Raw genomic sequence first — 21737 nt, 5'->3', positions numbered from 1 at the left:
AATACAAGGAGATAACTATTTTTTAAATGCAAAGGCCATATTAAATGACTTGTGTGATACTGAATTTTTAGATATAAATTAAGGGAAAAAAACAACTTAAACATTAGTGTCATGCAATATTTTGTGTAATGTAATATCTTGTACAGACATCTTTTATTAACCTGACACGTTCCACATCATTACGAAGTGTCGTATTCATGATCTATGGAACAAGTATTCATCTAATCTAATCTTTACTGAGTTAGTAATGTCTGTTACAGTAACTTTTGTCCAAGCGACTATCATTTGTTTTATTCTACGCTTGCAAAAGGAAAGCCTCAGCGTCAGATGTAACATAACTTTGTGATGCAAGGGAACTTGCAGAAGTTACAAAATATTTGTCGATTATTATAGTCAGTTGGGATAGAGGTTTCTTCCTTATCCATGTTTGTTTAATTTTCTACTACATTCTAGGCTGCTTTATATTTATTTTTAGTTTTTTACAATGAACAATGTTCAGTTGTTTGTCATTTTATAAGGCTTGAATAAAAACTGTATTAAAGGATTTTCTATAGCATCGCAAATGTTGTTAACCAATAATTAATGTAAGCTGAAAATCAAAGTGTCCCTAATTAATATATAACCAACAAATAAAATAACAGTGTCATATTTATTAAACTGTCCCACTGGAAAGAGTGATACATTGCAATGTTTTATATATTGAGGATTAAAAATGACATCAAAGTCAAGATTGCAAACAAATATTATTGTGATCACTAATTTTGGCTACACAAAAGCCTTTATTACAGCAATAATTACATAATAAATTAGTTTTATGACTTTTGTTCTAATTGATTATATGCAAATGACATGTCAAATTATTTCACTAATACACTCTGAATGGATGTTGTAACTAAAAAAAGAGTGCTTTTTAAGCAATTATGGCAGTTACACTAATCAAGACTGTTTTTATGATCTGAAGATGGCTCATATATAGTCCACACTAGTAATCACAACATAATTTGCGATCTCAACTTTGAGGATTTTTAATTCTTAATATACAAAAAATTGCAGAGTATCCCATTGTTTAGTAATTTGATGTATTGTACACTACAGTGAGTGTATTTTGGTTTGTTATGTTACAACAGTAAGTGGGCAATTTTCGTAAGTACTTTATCTGGACATTACAGAGTACTTTTCTTAAAAAAAAAAAAAAATCAATGGTTATGGTATGTGAAGTATGTAACAGTAGATGGGACAGTTGCTCAGCTGCAAAGGTTAATTGAAGAAATATATAGATTAAGTAGACAGACAAACGTAAATGCATGTAAAGAACTGGCATATTCATCCACTGCATATTGTGTCCTTTTCTCAAACCAAACCCTGAATTCTCTGTTTTTTATCTGTTCTGCAGCCAAAGTACTTATTCTACAGAAGCATGCAGTAAGGATATTATGTAAAATTCACTGCAAACCAAACTAGAAGGCTTTCTAGTTTGGTTTGCAGTGAAAGTAGCCAAAGTACTTATTCTACAGAAGCATGCAGTAAGGATATTATGTAAAATTCACTGAGATTCTTGTCACCAAAATTTGCAATAACCCTAATAACATACGTAGCTGAACTCAGACATTTCAGCAGACCATCAATGTGTTGCTTCCAGTTTAACCTCTCATCAATGGACACACCTAAAAATTTTGAAAATTCTAGCTTAGCTACAGACTTCTGTTCAAAGTCTATATTTATTACTGGAGTTGTGCCATTTACTGTACGGAACTGTATGTACTATGTTTTATCAAAATTTAAAGAGAGTCCGTTTGCTGAGAACCACTTAATAATTTTGTGAAAAACATCATTTACAATTACATCACTTAGTTCTTGGTTTTTGGATGTTATTACTATACTTGTATCATCAGCAAAAAGAACTAACTTTGCATCTTCATCAATGTGGAATGGTAAGTCATTAATGTATATCAAGAACAGTAAAGGACCTAAGACCGAACCCTGTGGGACACCGTACTTGATAGCCCCCCCCAGTTTCAGGAATCAGCTGTTGTTTTAACATTACATGAACCACTTATTTCAACTTTCTGCATTCTTCCAGTTAAGTATGAATTAAACCATTTGTGCACTGCCCCCTCAAACCATAATGATTTAGCTTATCTAAAAGAATGCCATGATTTACACGATCAAAAGCCTTTGAGAGATCATTGTTGAATTACTCCAGAGCAGAGGACTACTGTGGTTTCAGTTACTATGTTACGAACTGAATAATTATGGAAATCAGAATGCCCCTGTTCTATCTTTTAAATAAAATTCTTTATTTTCTCTGGAGAGAAAGAGTTATGCTCCCAGTACACAAAGACAGTGACATAGACATACCAGATAACTGTAGACCAATATTAATTGTCGCTATAATATTTAAAATCATAGAGAGCTGCTTACATACATACACAGATTTACATTTAGTTTGAGAATAACAAGTTACTGAATGAAAGCCAGTTTGGATTAGACCAAACCTGCCGACCACAAAAGCTACTGGAATCCTGTTAACTGCAGTTCACGATGGTTATGATAGGAAACTGACCACCTGTGCTACACAAGACCTCAGTGAGAGCTTTTGTTTCTGTATCACGTAAGATTATTGCAATAATGCTAGAACACTATGGTAATGTAGATAAACCACTAAGTTTAGTTAATAATTACCTGAGCAACAGCAACAATCACTGTATGGGCTACCAAGTGAAATTTGTGACTGGATTCAGGATTTTTTGGTATAGAGGATGTAGCATGGTATGTTCAACAGAGATTCATTGACAAGTGTAGAAACAACTTCTGGAGTGCCCCAGGGAAGTTTGTTGGGACACTTGCTGTTTATGTTGTATATTAATGACCTTGCAAACAATATTAGTTTCCTCAGACTTTTTGTGGATGATGCAGTTATCTTTGAAGCACTGTCTAAAAGAAGTTATGTAAATGTTCGGTCAGATCTCCATAAAACTTCAAAGTGGTTCAGAGATTGACAACTTGCTTTAAATGTTCATAAATGTACTGTATAAACAACTAGTATTCTATGAGTATAATATCAACATGTCACAGTTGGAATCAGTCAACTCACACAAATATCTGGGGGTAACACTTTTAGGGATATGAAATGGAATGATCACATAGGCTCTGTTGTGGTTAAAGCAAGTGGTAGACTTTGGTTTATTGGTAGAATACTGGGGAAATGCAATCTACAAAGTCTTGCAAATCACTCCTGCAAATCACCCTTGGAATATTGCTCAAGAGTGTGGAACTCATACCAAACAGACTAACAGGAGATATTGAATACAGAGAAGGGCAGCATGAGTGGTCACAAGTTTGTTTGATCCATGGGATAGTGTCACAGAGATGCTGAAGAAACTGAACTGGCAGACTCTTGAAGATTGGTGTAAACTATCCTGAGAAGAATTACTTACAGTGTTTCAAAACCTGGCTCTAAAAGAGGGCTCTATGAATGTACTACAACATTGTATGCATCACTCTGTAGGGATCATGAGGACAAGATTAGGTCAATTATAGTTTGCATAGATACTTTAAAAGCCTTAATAACTGGTACCATTGGGTGTGCCCTCTACTGTAGACTTCACCATTATTTGCAGAATATAGATGTAGATGCAGATGCAGATGCATATGCATGTCAACAAGAAGTAGGCACTAATGGAAATTTAGAGGTGTCTCCCACAAGGCTCTGTTCTTGGACCGTTCCTCTTTATAGTCAGTGATAATTACTTCTCAAACTGCATTCCATATAGCCAGCAAAAATGTCCTATATGCTGATGATATGACTATGACTTCATCCTACTACAATATTTAGCTGGTTACAGACAAAAGTAAGGAACTGTTTGAAAAAAGTAACCATTGGTGTAAATCTAACAGGCTACGTGGAAAAAAACGTGGAAATTTATTTTAATCTAGAGGTACAGAAAGAAGAGAACGAATTGTCAAACTATTGCACTTTGTAATAGATCAAAGACAATCATGAGAGGAGCATAAAAGTATTTGAGTGGTAAACTTGAACATGTGACTTTATTACTAAATAAATTAAGATACTGTATAAAAAAAATAACTGGTTCATTGTTACTATTGTGTTCTCTTAGACACAGTTGCAGTATGGGGAACTGTTACTGGGAAATTCACTTCATTCAAACCGCTTTTTCAGATGGCAGAAAAAAAAGCAATCAGATGTTTTCAAGGATTGGGTCTAGAGACCCCTGCAAGAAAAATTTCAGTTGACTCAATATAGTGACACTCTCAAGTCTCTGTACATATAATTGTTTAATATATTTCAAAGAAAATGTACACCAAGTGGCAGCAGAACACAAAAATAAAAGACAGTTGTAATTGACAAGCTTTTGGAGCCAGTAGTTACTTCTTCAGGCAGAAGTGTTGAAGGGAAAGGAAGAGGGGTGAAGAAAAAGGACTGGAGAGGTCTAGGAAAAGGGCCAGATTTCGGGAAAGTCACCCAGAACCGTGGGTCTGGGGACACTTACCGTATATAATGAGAAGGAAAGACTGATTGTTGGGGACTGCATCGGATGAGATTTGAAAACCTGAGAGCTTAAAGGTGGAAGACAGAGATTACCGCTTAAACATCATGCATGAGTTAATAAGAGTGAAAAGCTAAGTACATTGTATGTAACAAAGGTGGGATGGGCGGGGGGGGGGGGGGGGGGGGGGGTGAAAAAAAAAATAGATGAGGAAGACAATGAACAATGTAAAAAACTAAAACGGAGAGAAGCAAAGAGTAGTTACAGTGAAGAAATGTTGAGATGGAGGAAATTAAGGCCAGTTGGGTGGTGAGAACCAAGGACATGTTGTAGTGCTTCTGAAGAACTGGAGGAAGACTAGATGGTGAGTGTGGTGAAACAGGTTCCGAGGTCACGAATGTCATGTTGTACAGCATCCTCTGCAACAGGATATTTCACATTGCCAATATACACCCTCTGTCTATACCCGTTAATCCTAATTGATAATTTCGTGGTAGTCATGTCAATGTAGAAGGCCAGACAGTGTTCACATAAAAGCTAGTATATGATGTGTGGTTGCGCAGGTGGCTCTCCCTTTGATAGTATATGTTTTGCCAGTTACAGAACTGTAATGGATAGTGGTAAGAGGGTGCACAGGTCAAGTCTTGCAGTGGAGACAGTTATGGGGGCAGGAGCCATAGGATAGGGAGATGGGTGGGGAAGGAGCATAAAGTCTGAAGAGAATATTGCAGAGATTGGGAGGGCACCAGAAAGCTATTGCCCACCACACCTAGAATAGCTTTCCTTCACCCTCCCAATCTCCACAATACCCAGTTTCCTAGACCTCTCCAGTCCTTTTCCTTCCCCTTTAACCCTTCTGCCTGAAGGAGGAGCCACTGGCTCCAAAAGCTTGCCAATTACAACCATCTTTTATGTGTGTGTTCTGCCACCACTTGGTGAGTAGATTTTTTATCTATTCAATTAAATAATTTTGTCAATAAAAGAAAATGTATAGAAATTTACTGAGACTATGTATGACTTGTATATAACCCACTGTCTGCATACTCCAGGAGATGAAGTGTTCCATGCATTATGAAACCACAGTCTGGTCACAATCCAAACCTGATATCACGTTTTTGCCCATCCTGCACTGGACTTTCATGTCAACAGCCAGTACAATGTTGGAGCCATTTCAGTCATAATACAGGCCAAAGCTTCCCATTCACTATGTCAACAGGACTGCTCTCTTCCCATTACAGCAGCTGCCTCCAATTCAGTTACTCATGATGATATTTTTGTCTCCAATTCAGTTACTCATGACAACATCTTCTATATCAAATCTAAATAAATAAAACATAGTGAGCCTCTTTATAACAAGAACAGTTTCACAGAAGCAGTTAATTATGTCCACCCTTCCTACTATGTGTAGTAATAGCTGCATATAGCTGTTTAGCTGAACATCTTAATACATGGAGAAATCTGCACAAGTCCTTCAACCAGCAGTGAATGTCAAATTCAAATAGCAAGAAGAGAGAGAGAGAGAGAGAGAGAGAGAGAGAGAGAGAGAGAGAGAGAGAGAGAGAGTCATAATTTTCTTACAAAGGAATGTGCAGTTTTCTTCAACTGATAGATTTATTTATTCACCCAGGGATCATTTCAGAGTGATAAGACTCTGTCGTCATAATACAATGAAAATGATTAGCTTTAATATGCATACACACAGAATATATAAATGTGTTTTTACAGGGGAAGGACCGGTGGTCAGCCTTGGCCTTGCTGAAGGAACCTCCCAGTCATTTGCCGGAAATGATTTAGGAGAACTATAGAAAACCTAAATCAGGATGGTCATACAGAGTAAACTCCATCATTCAGCATCATATAGTTGTTCTCTAATGTATATATTCCTTTGGTCACACAAAATTTGCACCAGATAACTTAGGGCCTATAAAATAAAATATAGTTTTGCACACACTATGGATACCTACTGGTGACTCCAGGACATCGAGCATGCTGCTATGCCCCTTGCACTCTCTTAAGTCTGTTTGGAAAACTGACTCTACGCTCATAAACATGTTGCTTTACCCCATGCAGGGCTCCATGGCCTCCATTCAGTCTATCTGGAAAACTGAGCCAGCAATCCCCATGATGAGTGAGATATTGAGCTCAGGAGAATGAGAAGACATTACTATCACTATAAGACTAACTACAGATCTTGGCACATTTTCTTGTAAAAGCATTACATTGTGATCACATACTGTAATGTGATCGGTTGTTGTAGTTGTCCCTACTCTGAGCTCTCTAACAAGGGAACCTCCCCATCGCACCCCCTCAGATTTAGTTATAAGTTGGCACAGTGGATAGGCCTTGAAAACCTGAACACAGATCAATCGAGAAAACAGGAAGAAGTTGTGTGGAACTATGAAAAAAATAAGCAAAATATACAAACTGAATAGTCCATGTGGAAGATAAGCAACATCAAGGATGGTATGAGTTCAGGAGCGCCGTGGTCCCGTGGTTAGCATGAGCAGCTGTCGAACGAGAGTTCCTTGGTTCAAGTCGTCCCTCGAATGAAAAATTTACTTTCTTTATTTTTGCAGAGTTATGATCTGTCCGTTCATTCATTGACATCTCTGTTCACTATAGTAAGTTTAGTGTCTGTGTTTTGCGACCGCACCGCAAAACCGTGCGATTAGTAGACGAAAGGACGTGCTTCTGCAATGGGAACCGAAAACATTTGATCGCAAGGTTATAGGTCAACCGATCCCTCCACAAGAAAACACGTCTGATATATTCTATATGACACTGGTGACGGCATGTGCGTCACATGACAGGAATATGTTGTCGACACACGTAACTTGTACACTTGGCAAATGGGTAAAAAGATTCTTCTACCTTGCCCGATTTAGGTTTTCTTGTGGATATGATAATCCCATTGGAGAGGCACATCCTTTTGTCTACTAATCGCACAGTTTTTCGGTGCCGTCGCAAAACACAGACACTAAACTAATCACAGTTTCACTTGCCTTCTCTATTAGGAGTTCTGGTGTTTTATTATCGACTATGATGTTACTGTCATCAGCAAAGAGAACATTCTCTCCATGTCTTATGCTGTCTGGAAAGTCATTGAGCTACAGAGTGTAATAGGTGTATACATGCAGATATTTTTATTTGTGGTAGTGTAATATGTACATTCACCAGAGTGCTGGTTTTTTTTTCTCTTGTCGAACAGTCTTCCGACAAACACATAACAAATTTTACTACCTGGTGTTTTTTTCTGTATGATCATAACTGCACCATTAAGTGGACTACACCTGCCACTATAGACTAACTGTTTTGTGTTCATGTTTCACTCCTTGACCTGCTGCCCAGGGTAAAATAAGCATTAGTGGCTTGCTCTTGCCACACTTGGAGGTGTACCAGCCTAAGTCAGTTAGTTTCATGTTCCGTGGATCATTTTGTATGATAGATTATAATGATGTGGAACAAATCAATTTACATTCACATCACAAATTAATTTGTACAAATTCTTCTACAGAATTTGTTTTCTTATTTTACTTTGCTGTCTGTCAGATATTTTATAGTGGATGAGTGATCAAAAAAAATTTTTTTTTTTGCAAAATTGTTCTCCCCTTTTTGTGCTAAAAACAACCTGAATGTGGAGTAATGAATACCATTTATCCTTCTGGCATTGTAATTATGTACATCATTGTTCCTTTTGAACTGTAGTGGGCTACAGTATTTGCAAAAAAACCTTGTGAGGGAATAAATATACTGTGAAGCAGTAATCAGAATGTCAAACTCCTTAAATGGATGTCTACAACATGATTGTAGGTGAGCACCACATATTCTTAAGCACATTTTTGAGCAATGAAGACTTTCTTTGTTAAAGATGATTTGCTGCAGAACTTCATTATATTACATTATTGAATGAATGCATGCGAAGTATGGTAACTTACTGATCTGTCTCTCCCCAACATTTGCAATGATTAAAACTGCAACTGTGGCTGAGCTAAGTTGGCTTAGGAGTTCCAAAGTGTGCTTTTTCCAGTTTAAATTCTCATCAGTATGAACATCTAAGAATTTTGAATTTCCATGCTATTTATTATTTCCTTGGCATGTACTACACTTATCATTGATGTAGTACCCCTAGATGTGCAGAACCAAATACGTTGCATCATTTACAGTTGAGTGAGAGACCATACACAGAAAACCAGTCAGTGATACTTTTAAGAAATTTGTTTACCATGCAAATTGTAATAGCTATAATTATAGTCTGCAAATGATGTAACTACTGATGTAATATTGTTCAGCACTCTTCTCTATCACTAATACAAGTATTTGCACTTATACCCATTACACACTGCATATTAAGAATGGAACTGGACCCAATACGCTACCTGGAGACACGCCTACCATTTATATATTTCTCGCATAACAATTACTTAGCTAAAAATTTATCATTGGCAGACGTGTGAGCTATCTCTACTATTTGCACTAAATTATCCAGGTAAGGCTGGATTCACTCATTTGCTATTTCTCTTACACGTAGTGTTTCTACATTGTTTAGTAGTATTTTATGATCAATGGTGTCAAAAGCCTTGCAAAATTGTAAGAATATGCCCGGAAGACAGTCATGCTTGTCAAGAGCTTCAAGTATCATTTTTGTGAACTCTATAATGGTCGATATTGTATGTCTCTCACTTCAGAAACCGAACTGTATTTTGTTAAAAAGGTTGTATTTTCCGTGTAACCTATTAGTCCAACTTTCATGATCAATTCATTTATTTCTGAGAATGCTGATGGTAGTGAAACTGGCATGCAGTTTTCTATACTTTCTGCATTATCTATCTTTAGTACAAGCACAACTTGTATATTCTTTTGGTACTAATGAAAAATATCTGAACTAAAGGATGAATTAAGGATGGGTCCGCCTTTTCACAAGTACATAAATTATTTTTTATCACCCACACATGTTTCACCACAGTTGTGGCACACTCAGAGGGATTTTTATTATTTTCCTTTTACTTTACATTGTGTGTGTCCAGTGTCTGCCAACAAAATCAGCCACAGGTTTAAATTAGTACAACATGTTGTCATTGTAGTAGTTTGCTAGTCCTTAGCTGTGATAAGTTCATTTATATGTACCTAACCTGATTTTGTGTAGTTGAGCTGAATGTTTTCTCCGGATGATTTATAAATACTGTATCCTCTTATGTTGCTTTGTGTTGAATGGTGAATGTGCATCCAAGCCACAGCAACATAACAGCAGGACACAATACTGACAAACAAGCGGGAGAAAATGTCCAGCTCAACTACACAAAAATGACGTCATGTGGCTGATTTTGGTTGGCAACCACAGAATGTAAAGTAAAAGGAAAATAATAACTAAAAAAAATAAAACATTGACAATGCTGCAACTGTGGTGGAACATATTTGGGTGAAAACAAAACAATAATTTGTATACCTGCAAAATGATGGAGCCATCCTTCCTTCATTATTATTTTTCTGCAAGCACGAGAACTAAGCTCAAAACTCCAGTATGACTGACTCAGTAATTTATTCGTTAATGAGGTCTGTATGCTGCCTATGCACATCTTCAGAATAGAGACTGGAACATCATCTATGCATGCTAACTTCTTATTTTTGATTTCAGAGTTGTCTACCTGTTTTCAAGTGCTCTTTTGAATCATATCACTGTGCTTGCTTTGTATCCTATTTCAGTGTGGGTAGTCAATGTTTGACACTGTAATGCAATTGGATAGATAAAAAATTGACTCACCAAGTGGCAGCAGGAGAACACAAACATAAAAAAAGGGTTTTACTTATCAAGATTTTGGAGCCAGTGGCTCCTTCCTCCAGCAAAAGGGTTGAAGGGGAAGGAAGAGAGCTGAAGGGAAAGTCTTTTCTTCTCATCCCATCCGGAAGTCTCTCCTGACCTGGGGTTCTGGGAGACTTTTTTTAACTATACCTCTTTTCATAAACGTCACAAGTTCCTTTCCCTCCCCCCCTCCTCCTTCCCTTTCAGCCATTCTGCTGAAGAAGGAACTACTGGCTCCAAAAACTTGCATAAGTGAAACCTTTTGTGTGTGTGTGTGTGTGTGTGTGTGTGTGTGTGTGTGTGCACGCGCTCTCTCTCCTGCTACTTGGTGGGTAAATTTTTTATCTATCCAATTATATTCTATTTCATTGTGGGTGCTACATGTGTTTTAGGAATATTTTATTGCAACTTCTCCACAATACCAGAGAAATAGTCATTTACAAAATTTGCTATTATCTGATGATTTCTGTTACTCTCATAGTTGATTTGTATGTCTATCTTTCTTTCCCAGTTTCATATTTCATAACATCCCATACTAATTTTCTTATATTTTCTGTATTACGTATTATTTTGTCAATAAATGGTGTTATGTGGAGCAAGCAGTTCCGTCCTTTATTTCTTTTTGAACCTGTGAAAGTAATTTAAGAACTGAGGATTGACATACTGTTTTTGCAGTGAACTGAAATTAAAGTTTGTGGGAGGATTTATAGTACTTTTAGTTATCCATCCATTTTCTGTAGCTGCTGCTGTTAAAGTGGCCACTTTTGGAAATACAGCCCCAAAACTTAATGTAAACAGAGGGTAGAACTTGGGATCTACATTGCTTTCCATATACACTTCATCCCAGGTTTGATTTGCCTTTGCCCTATAAAATGTTTGTATTTTATGTCCCAAGAACACCTGTTCATCGATGGTAGGCAATGAAAACTTCATAACTCCATTTGGATACATTTTACAGGAGCAGCAAAAACAGTTTCTTAAAAAATATGTAAAGTGATACAGATAATGTTGCTACACATGTAACTATATAGTAGAAGTCTAGTTATTGACAGATTAGAGAAATCCATTACTTTCAAATCTCACTTTGATATTGGAGCCTACTGGTTACTAGAATCACAGACATACAAAGTTACAAGATTTTCATTGCCTACCATTGACATATTCCTACATTTTTGTGGGTTTTATCGAGCCTGTCTTTAGCTTTATCATCTGACAGTAATGATCAGAGCAGCCAAGATAAATACTTTACAAATTTCCCTGTCAATATCTGTAAGTGAATGATGTAAGACTAATGCTGAACTTTTTGATTCCCTTGTAGCAGTGATTACTACTTGTGCCAGACCTAAAGTGGCCAAAGTCTTTAGGAAGTTATTACTAATTTCACTTTCTATATTTGTATTAATGTCTTCACAAATTATTATGTTAGATTTTGGAGTTGAGATTCTTTCAAAAACGAAGTTAATTTGTTGAAGACAGTGTCCACACTACCACTAATATAGTACATGCATAGAATGTTTAACTTTCCATGGACGTCTAGCTTTGTTAGTTCAATGGCTGTCAGTTCAAAATGTTTATCCCCATTACATGTGATCAGATATTCCGTAGCTTTAAAATGCACAAGACTTCTGATACAATTCACCAATCCCCCCCTTCTTTAGATAGTTCTACAGTAGTAACTTGCACAACCATATGCTGATATCACTATCTGTTGTACTTCAGTGTGTCTGCACCAGTGCTCGGTAATGAATACCACTGTGCAGTTCAAAGACTGTAATACTGCTTCAAGTTGGTGTGCTTTACTTTTAATAAATTGCATACTTTGATGAAGAATTGATAATTCTAAGATAATATACGTGTTGTTCGTCCTTATGATACCTTTTTCTCTCTGCTCATAATTGGCGAGTATACATTCCAATGTGGTAGGTTCTATCTTCTGCGTACATGTTGAAGAAATTTCTTAACTGGTTGAGACACTATTAAGGGAGTGTTCCCTGTTGTCCTGAATTACCCTAAGAAGGCCTAGTTACCCTACCTATGACTACAGGTGTTTGACCATACGTAGCTCCTTACCTACCTGCTATACTCAAGCTAACTAACACCAACCTTCGTCCATTTTAAAAAAATATGTAAGCTACTGAAACAATCATCTGCACATGAACTGCTATGTTCTGTGTCATCATTGAAATGTTGTCCTCCTAACACCCTCTTCATTTGCACAACCCTGTGGCAGTCACACTGAATGCGCTTTGTCACAGCTTATTGTATGGTAAAAATTGATACACATGCTTGGAATGACATGGGGTTTTATTAGAACCACCCCATATTGCTAGACGTGTGAAAGATCTCCTGTGCGCGTCGTTTGGTGATGATTGTGTGCTCAGCCGCCACTTCCGTCATGCTTGGCCTCTCAGGTCCCCAGACCTCAGTCCGTGCGATTACTGGCTTTGGGGTTACCTGAAGTCACAAGTGTATCGTGATCGACCGACATCTCTAGGGATGTTGAAAGACAACATCCGACGCCAATGCCTCACCATAACCCCGGACATGCTTTACAGTGCTGTTCACAACATTATTCCTCGGCTACAGCTATTTTTGGGAATGATGGTGGACATATTGAGCATTTCCTGTAAAGAACATCATCTTTGCTTTGTCTCACTTTTTTATGCTAATTATTGCTATTCTGATCAGATGAAGTGCCATCTGTCGGACATTTTATGAACTTTTGTATATTTTTGGTTCTAATAAAACCCCAAGTCATTCCAAGCATGTGTGTCAATTTGTACCTCTCTATCTACATTATTCCGTAATTTATTTAGTTTTCAAATTTTTACTTACTTTTTGATCACCCGGTATATCGGGTCTATTCATTGATATTATATCAAATATAATTTCATCGTGAGTGGTCATCAGAACAATCTGTTCTAAATAGTTCTCACAGAACACATTCAGTAATGTTTCACAGTATGCCTTGTTACACCCACCAATATAAAACAGTAATTTTTCCAATTGATTGTTGATGATTAAAGTCTCATCCAATGATGATGGTATGATTCGGGACCTTATGTACTGGTGAACTTGGGTTTTCTATGAAGCTTTGGATTTTATCTGGTCGTGAGTCTGGTGGTCAATAAAAGGACCTGATTGTAAGTTTATGCCCAGCCTTCCAAGTCTTCCCCAGACAATCTGACATGGTGTTTCAATTTCTAACTTGGTGGACATGCATTTCTTGCTTACTGTGCCAAATACACCATTTACTATTAGCCTCTCCTTTTGATACATGCCTAAATTTTCCCCAAAAATCTCTTTGCTACCACTTGTTTTAACCAGCTTCCAGAACACAGCAGGTATCCCAAAAGGTGAAGAGAGTCTGACTCCATTTCAGTTTAAGACATCACCTCGCGCTTGTTAATTAGGGAGACGGACATATAACACCGAGTTCTCCTTGGTCCTGGTTTTCACTGCTAAGGTTGTGTAGCCTTAGCACTGTCACACCACTCTCAGTCATGTGGACAAATAGTGAAGATCCCTTACTTCCTGTCGAGGACATAACTCATCCAATGTTCAAGATCACAGTGGGGCTCCACTGTGGGCTGGTACAATGTTTTACTGAATAGTAAGCAAATAACTTTAAAATAAGCCTGCTGATTCTCCTTTAATCTGTTTAGTAATTCTTCTAGCTTGTTTCCTTTAACACAGTATTATTTGAACTTGATGGCAGTGTGACTGTGTGTGTGTGTGTGTGTGTGTGTGTGTGTGTGTGTGTGTGTGTGTGTGTGAGAGAGAGAGAGAGACGTTCTATCTGACTTTACAGTTAGGTGTTCTACATACTGGTACATACAAGAAAGGAACTGAGTCATTATTCTTTGTGTCTAGTGTGAAATAGGTTTTTATATAATATAATCATTGGTATCAAACAGTTCATTTATAGTTTAGGAATGAAGAATCGTGTATTTCTTATGTGGGTGTGGTGCTGTCTATCTACTTCATTTTAGTCACATATAAATTAGGCAGACTAAAATTCATAAATTATACAGATATAAGTGACTATGTTGTCAGTAATTGACTAATTATGTAATTAAAAATTTATTAGAAGCATTGTAGAATCCTACTTTCAAATCTGAAAATAACAGAAAGTATGTCTGAAAAGCTTGCCTATAGAAAAATGATAAAGCCATAAAATCAACTCTTGTTTTTAGTATTTACTTTTCTGTCTGTATTGCATTCATTGCCACGCATGTGATGTACTAGTTAGTTTTAAGGTGAAGCTTGTAAGAACTTCGAGAGAGATCGTACAGTGGAGTGTTTAGGGAGACCTCTCGAAATGTGAGACCACGTGAAATGTTTGATAGTAGTAACAAGATGTTTGAATTAAGAATGTACATGTCCTTGAGTAGAAGAAGTTATAGGAAGTTATTGTAAATAGTGGATGGTATGCTGATGAACTAATAAAGAGAAGACGCACATAATTTGAGCTTTTTATTTTCTACATGACAATGTGAGACTGATACCTTAGATTTGCCTGTGCCACTCAAGCTTCAGACCATGGAGAAGAGAATTTCTCCTAAGAAGCATTGGCAAGTTGCAGCAGGCCACTGAGCTGCTGCTGAAATTTATGTAGTTCTGCTGCCATGTGCAGCCATATGACAACTGTGTCATCCACATGTTTCAACCAACAACATCGGCATAACACATTATTGCTTTTCAACTGAAAACATCCATATCTACATCAGCCGCTATAGATGAAAGCGGGCTATCCATTGTCACTCTGTGTCTGTTCAAAGAATTTGTCTTGTCACTACAATGACATGCACAACTTCACAATGCTGTAAATGTCTGGCAGTATTTGTTTCTGTAATACATTAAAGCTATCAACTATAGGCATGTTCACTAAAAGAGATTCTGCGTCAAAGCTGAACATTAAATCCGTACCTTATAGTGGCTTTTCCTGTACAATTTCAATGAAATGTATGGATTTCTCAATGTATGACTCTGTATGATGCGGGCTTTCACTAATATATGATGAAATGATGTGGCCCTCTAACTCAGAGTTGCAATATTAAAAGTTTTAGCTGGTTTCGTTGTCTAGGGGCTGGGATACATAGTTGCCACATTACAGGCCAAATACTGCTGAGTCTACAGTATATAATAAGAATACACAAATGAATCGAATGGTCGAATTATGAATGTAACATATAAATTTATAAATGAAAGACTGCAATTAAATAAAATCTGCACGTACTATCTTAACAACTTTAAATGATGAGTACGATAGTAGACGTACTTTTAAGAATGCGGTTTATTTCTGCAAAACTCTTATTGGTATCGATGGTCTAGCAATTAAATAAAATATAAGGTGGATTACAGGGAAACAAGAGATCCCTACTTCACATAATTAGTTATGAACAACAACATAGCTAGCAAGATATTCACTTCGAAACGCATACTATGTCTTCACTGTAGAAACATTGGAAATCTCACAAGTTCATATGTCCGCACTCCGAAGTATTTCTACCTCTCGCGACCATGCGCAAACCACTCCACGCTCCAAGTCCTTCCTCACGACCGTCGCATCCAGCACCTCCCATGTACTGTTCCATACTCCGCTGTCCTCTCTCCCAAACTTGCTTCCATCCAGTCTACCCATTCATGAGCACTGTGATTGGCTGGAGCGCTCCCTCCACAAGCCAACGCACCCACACAAACATAATGAAACACATTCGAAATACTGGATTTACAATTAAATAACTTGAAATTAAATAAATATTCCTAAAGCTGGACCATAAACACGCACTAACACACATTATTAGATACATATACAAATTAAATAAACATATATCAAAGGAATAGAACAAAAGGTAGGCCAGTAGCCTAATGTCTCTGTGCTTTCTAAAACACAGTAAATTTGTAACCAATTTCTTCATGAATAGTATATATCGGATATAAACAAAGACATAGATGAATAAATATATTTATAAGCATGCTGCTACTGTTTTTTCAAGTAACTGTGGAGTACTTATAGCCTGACGCGATCGATAGTAATCGGCCACTTTGACCCCCAATAACTCATGTACCATTCAAGTTACATGCCTGTAATTCATACCAATTTAGGTTTATACTAATAGCTTTCTAAAGACATGGCGATCGACAAAATCGGACGAAGCGTTTATATTTTTGGAAATTCGTTGTTGGGTGTTACTTGTATAATTTACTGTCAGATATCAAACTTTAAACTAATAAAGATATAGAAACTCTGATTACATCATCAGAATCATTGTGCAAATAATAGTAAAGCACGTTTCTTTTTGAGGCTACTATTAATTTCTATATGAACTGTGAAATGTCTACCATTAAGGTTTCTTTGGCCCTCATGGTGCACAGCATCATCAAGGAATCCCCATCCATGTGCTCAATGGACCACGTGCTGGGGCTCCCCTCATGCTCAGCTAACGTTCGGCACCATGTGGTTGCTGCCGGGCCGCGGCTATGACAAGCCTCCTGTGCGGCTGCCCCAACTCCAAACATATAATATTTCCAGGGTGCCACAACTCACCCGTTACCTGACAGTGACCAACCAGGCAACTTAACCTACGGACCAAATATTTCAGCAGATAGTATATGAGTCAGTTCTGTTTTTGAGGGGTCTGACAGCACAGTCCTTCTTATGTACTTTGGTACCCCACATAATCTTGGTAGCACTGGAACTTTGATGTGAGCCAGTTAGTTCTGTCAGCATTAATTCTGCAACCATTAATTAAGGCTTGCACCTTCTTTACTGTCTTCGCTGTGGAGTCACTGATTTTGTCTTCATATGTTGCAGTGTCCATTATTATGTGACATTTACTTTATCTGCATTTAAACTCTCAATATCTTGTTATTTGCGATGGCTGTTTCTTCACTTGATCTAGTCTGCTTCATTGGTTTCACACGCACCAAGAGTGTGTGACTTGCCACATCTTTGCTTCTAGTTGAGGCAGTTTTTGGAATGGTACTTTCATGGATTGTATATCATCTTCTGTAGACATGCACTGGAGCACCAGCGAGTAATTTAAACCTTTTAACAGAACGTCAGTAATTGCTTTGCTGATGGTCCGCACCGATGGATTCACCACAGCTCATGCTCCAGTTTTGGCTCAGTATTTCATTTGTGTGAGCACTATAAATTTCTGCTTTTGGCTACTCCTTATTGATTCACTTGATACTTAAGCTATTCTGTCTATTTTGTCAATGTTTTCCTAGTCGGTTGTTGATAATCTGTCACCCAGCCATAGATATTTCCTAAAGAAAAATTCAAGACAATGGAAGTGAAGGACTATTTCTCTAAGTAATGAATGATTTGTAGATTTATTTGTTTTTCAAGTTCCAAAGTACAATGAAAGGCATTTTGGTACAGTATCATGGCCCTGGTCTAGTAACCAGAACTGAGTGAGACCGGAGCACATCAGCCAGCAAGTCAACGGCGTCAATGGAAAATCGCTGGTGCAATGCAGTCACACACAACAGGGATGACTGACAACACAGACCACACGGTGAAATACCAAGACCTGAGAGCAAAACCAAATAGGATACAAGAAGTAACAACTATCAGCAACCAGAGCAACAATGAATAGATAAATGATCACGAGTAATGTCTGAACATGACTGCAGTCTGCGCTCCTGGCTTTATTGGACCACCATGTGCGCAGATAGGCCAGTGTGACAGGCATGCTCTGTGCATAGCTCCGTGATGGTGACAACAGCACTTTTAGATTACTGGGGCGCCACCTAGTGGCTGTTGTCTATGTCCATGCCTTCTGGCGAGCTGGCAAAAATGTCGGACCGGGATACCAGATCTGGCACCTCTCGAGGAAGCTGAGATTGTTCAGCAGTTTCTCATTTGGCGTCTTCAGCTGTTGCAACTTACGTGGCAGGCGAAATAGGACAGTATGTAGAAAATATCATCACAACAACACAGCAGTTTAGTCGAACCGCTGCAAACAATGTCAAAACACCAGTTTTATAGCTGCTTTTATCATTTTATATTATAAACACGAGGGTTGGAACTTATATAGTGGCAATTATTTATTCACAACCGATACGAAAGAGTTACATGTTTGCACCTGTTACTGTCCTTCAAAATAGTCACCAGCATTGCGTAGAACGCGTTTCCAGCGATGTGGAAGGCGTAGTATTCTGTTAGCAGAGCCTATTCTGTTGATGGTGCAAATGGAGCGGTCTACTGCCAGTCGAATCTCTGGAACAGTTCTGAAGTGAATGCCACGAAGTGGTTCCTTCATCTTCAGAATCAAATCAAAGTCACAAGTCCAGGGAGTATGGTGGATGGTACAGTACTTCCCAGTTCCATTGATTGAACAGAGCAGCCACAGCTTGCGCTGTATGCGCCCACACATTGTTGTGCAAAATGATGGGTGGGTTGCGCAGTAAGTGTCGCTACTTCTTTTGCAATGCTGGTCGCAGGAGATGCTCCAAAAATGAACAGTAATACGACTTAAGTCCTTGTGACTGATTTGATTCCGAAGATGAAGAAACCACTTCGTGGCATTCGCTTCAGAACTATTCCAGAGATTTGACAGGCAGTAGACTGCTCCATTCACACTATCAACAGAACAGGCTCTGGTAACGCTATAGTAGGCCTTCCACATCGCTGGCAATGGGATCTACACAATGCTGGTTACCACTTAGAAGGACAGTAACAGGTGCAAACATGTAACGCTTTTGTATCGAATGTGAATAAATAGTTGCCACTATTTAAGTTACAACCCTCGTATTTGCAACCCCCTTCAATGTCACAGATGTCTATTATTTCTTCTGAAACAAGAAGTGGAACAATTCTTGCTTTTAAGTTCTAAATTTTGTAAATTAAATATTTGCTGAACTTAAAACTGGAAAACTCATACTGTAAACTTGTTAAAACATTTGGTTTCAGTTACTGTTCCATAAACACACACACACACACACACACACACACACACACACACACACTGCATCCCAACATTACAATTTCATACCTTCTCAACAATATACTGAGAATAACAGATAAATAAATACAACACTACAAGAAAATGTAAACTACATGTTCCCCCCGTACTGTTCAATGCTTAAAGTTTGCTAGTGATACTCTTCCGTTAGTTAGTAGCAAAGACATTAGGGTTCAGATAGAAGATATTTGGAATACTATTCCTTAGGCAGATAGAAAAAGCCCACTTGACTCAATTCCCTAACACGTAATATTATTTCCTACAGATATTTTAATATCCCTGTAATTTATTAAGAATCCAAATTACAGGTTTTGTTACTTGACAGAATATTTGGAGAGATCAGTTTGCAAAATATTCATTTCACTAATTCTCAAGTTATGTAGGTGGATACCAAAGTGCTGCAAAGATATAAAATAAAAGTAGCAGGGAAGGTTTTATTTAATGAGACACTGACTTTAATATCACTACAGATAGAGTAAAACATGTGATTAGAGATGAATGGGACAGGAAACTTGGCAGTCATTTCAAAGAAATGAAGGTGATTTAGAGCATTTAAACATCTTCCTGCAGCTGAGTTCAATGTTTCAACAACCACACCACATAACACGGTTTGTAAAATACAGCACTGAACTCAGTGAGAAGGCATCTCAAGCCATATAAAGACATTACAAACATTGTGTCTGCTCTTCCTATGCAGATAGTTTCAAAATTCCAGGAAGCATACATGGACAAACAGAAAAATTACATGCAATTTTCTATCAGTTCCATCTGCATTCAGAAGTTTATAGCATTGAAATTTGGAGTTACAGACATCCAAGTTGAAAACATAGTGTGCTGTACTTCTATTGCATACACCAGGTGCCTGTTGGCTCTCTCTTGGTTAGGTGCAGCTAGAACAAGCAACCTGTCAGGCAGGCTAATATCACACATTTTGCCCATACCTGAGGTTCTTGGTCACCCTGCCCAAGTCGGTTCAGTAGCACTGCTTAGGCTACAGCACAGCTGCCTGCCTGCATGTCAGGTGTTCACCCAACCTGCTCACCTGTGCTTGCTGGTGGGCATGTGAGCTAGAAAAGCCTGGCATACACTTTTAGTATCATCCCTGTCATGTCATTTTTCTGGTTAATTCACAATCCTCATGATAAGTTGTAACTCCAGGCAAGCAGTGTTTAACCTCCCATGCATCACTCACAAATGGCCTGATTACTAATTGTGCTACTAAAGTAAATAAATGTCAAATTCATAAAGTGATTACAACACATAGAATGAGAAAACACATGTTGCTAATTTCCTTGTTTTTCAGACAGACAGCAACAGGTGTGCCAATATTTACCTTAATTTTCATTTCTTTCCTGGTGATAATGTTTAGTATCTACTGAGTTGTGGTAACAATACAGCATCTCCAATAGACATTGTAATTTGAAATGTTTACATTACACTGATGAGATTAATGAAAGCTAATCATCTCTACCGTGTTCAAGCATTTTCATATCAGTATCAAAGAGAAGAAATATGGTGGCATGATGAAAAGTAATGCCTCTGAATTTGCATGAATACTCAAGGCTTCTTAAATAAACCAAATGTTATTAACATTCTATATCGTTATTCTTAATATCTAGATATTTATTATTCAACAGCCACCCTGCTGACGGACACATTTTGCCAATGAAAGACCAGTTTGTTGATACTATACAGTAGAATGTTTGACTTTGTCAACAGAGCCACAACCTCACATCTGCTTGCACTCCATCACTATCAAAGTGGTGTCCTTGGAGGCGGTCTTTAAATTTTGGAAACAGATGAAAATTGGATGGGGCCAAGTTGGGATTGTATGGAAGATAATCAATGACAATGAATCCAAGGCATTGAATTGTTGCATATGTTGCAGTGTTCATGTGTTAACTGACACCGTCATGCAGAAGGAGACGGTGCTCCAAATGTGAACAAACTCTTTGAATTTGTACTTTTAGTTTTCTGAGGCTCTCACAGTACACAGACATTGTTAACGTTACACACCATCATGTTACATGCTACAATTCGGAGCCCACTAATGGCACAGAGTCGCAACTATCATCAGTGAAGCAGGAAGGTAAACTGAGTAATAGGCATGACATGTAATCTCAACTGATACTGAGAACAGAATAAAAAATTCGGAAGCATTACTTTTCTGAATTCCCTTGTATATATGATAATGCCATCATTCAAATTCATCTAGAGTAACATTCACTACAGCACCGAAGATTAGGGTTTAATGCACCTCTGACAATTAGGTCACAAGACAGAGAGCTAAAACTCAGGTTGGGAAAGGAAATCAACCATGTCCTTTCCAGTGGAGAGATGATTAGCTTTAACATATTTATGGAAACCATGGAGGATTTAAATAAAAATGGCTGGATGTGGACTGGAACTGCCACACTCCAAAATTCTGAAATCTGTGTGCTTCTCCAAGGAAATATT

This window comes from Schistocerca serialis, chromosome 7 (genome assembly GCF_023864345.2).
Source record: "Schistocerca serialis cubense isolate TAMUIC-IGC-003099 chromosome 7, iqSchSeri2.2, whole genome shotgun sequence".
NCBI lineage: Eukaryota > Metazoa > Arthropoda > Insecta > Orthoptera > Acrididae > Schistocerca > Schistocerca serialis.
The sequence above is the reverse complement of the archived record's forward strand: the minus strand, read 5'-3'. Positions refer to the sequence as shown.